At 37.9% G+C, this 889-nt stretch overlaps 1 long non-coding RNA gene across 1 annotated transcript in view; it reads right to left on the bottom strand.

Annotated features, from left to right (window-relative positions):
* Positions 1-147: 147 nt before the first annotated feature.
* The window catches only part of LOC106818516, a 3,133-nt gene continuing 2,391 nt past the window's right edge, over positions 148-889 (bottom strand). The window contains exons 2-3 of the long non-coding RNA XR_001395237.1: positions 549-636; positions 148-322 (exon numbers count right to left, since the gene is read on the bottom strand). This is a non-coding gene — a long non-coding RNA (uncharacterized LOC106818516). The remainder of the gene's footprint in view (positions 323-548; positions 637-889) is intronic.

Genomic DNA, 889 nt, shown 5'->3' with positions numbered 1-889 from the left:
TATATATATATATATATATATATATATATATATATATATATACGTGTGTGCATAATATCAGGAGTGTCTAATTATGATAGTGTCTATATTATACACTCATGCATATATCACTGCATCTCCGCACTTATGCTTACGTCACTGCCACAATCACAGCCTGAGGAATTTATTCGTATCTCATACTCGGTCTGATCGGCAGGGAATTGCCAACCGTCATAATCAGGAGATCCAACATCTGGTGGGGGTAGCGGATCACGATCCCCAAGCAGATGGTGAAGAGAGCCAAGCGTTCCATTATTGGCAGCTGGCTTCACCTCCAATAGTTCTGTATCCACATATATAGACACTGTTAATTCTAAACAATTAATTAAATCACTTATTTATATTATTCATTATGGTATTAATATACATTTAAATATACCAAAACGACAATTTCAATCAAACTTCAATGACGTCTCACAATAATTTTACGAAGGGATGATTAACTGTGTTATTATTTTTTCCGAAGTGTAAACCAGCATAAAAAGGAGCATATACATCCTACGACTTACCACAAATAAAATTATAGACTTCTGTGTTGGGGAATGGTTTCGTCACGTATCCTTCTTTTATGGCTGGTCCATACGCTATAAAGATTGCCTACAAAACCCATTTCTACTAGAGTAGAAGTATGTGCGCGCACACGTTCCAAATTCATTTAATACGTGTATTTTTTAATGTGTGTGTATCTGTGCGCGTGTACGTGTTTGTGTGTGTGTGTGTGTGTGTGTGTGTGTGTGTGTGTGTGTGTGTGTGTTGTTGTGTGTGTGTGTGTGTGTGTGTGTGTGTGTGTGTGTGTGTGTGTGTGTGTGTGTGTGTGTGTGTGTGTGTGTGTGTGTGTGTGTGTGTGTGT

Source organism: Priapulus caudatus, unplaced genomic scaffold (genome assembly GCF_000485595.1).
Source record: "Priapulus caudatus unplaced genomic scaffold, Priapulus_caudatus-5.0.1 Scaffold2299, whole genome shotgun sequence".
Taxonomy (NCBI): Eukaryota; Metazoa; Priapulida; class Priapulimorpha; order Priapulimorphida; family Priapulidae; genus Priapulus; species Priapulus caudatus.
The sequence above is the reverse complement of the archived record's forward strand: the minus strand, read 5'-3'. Positions and strand labels throughout refer to the sequence as shown.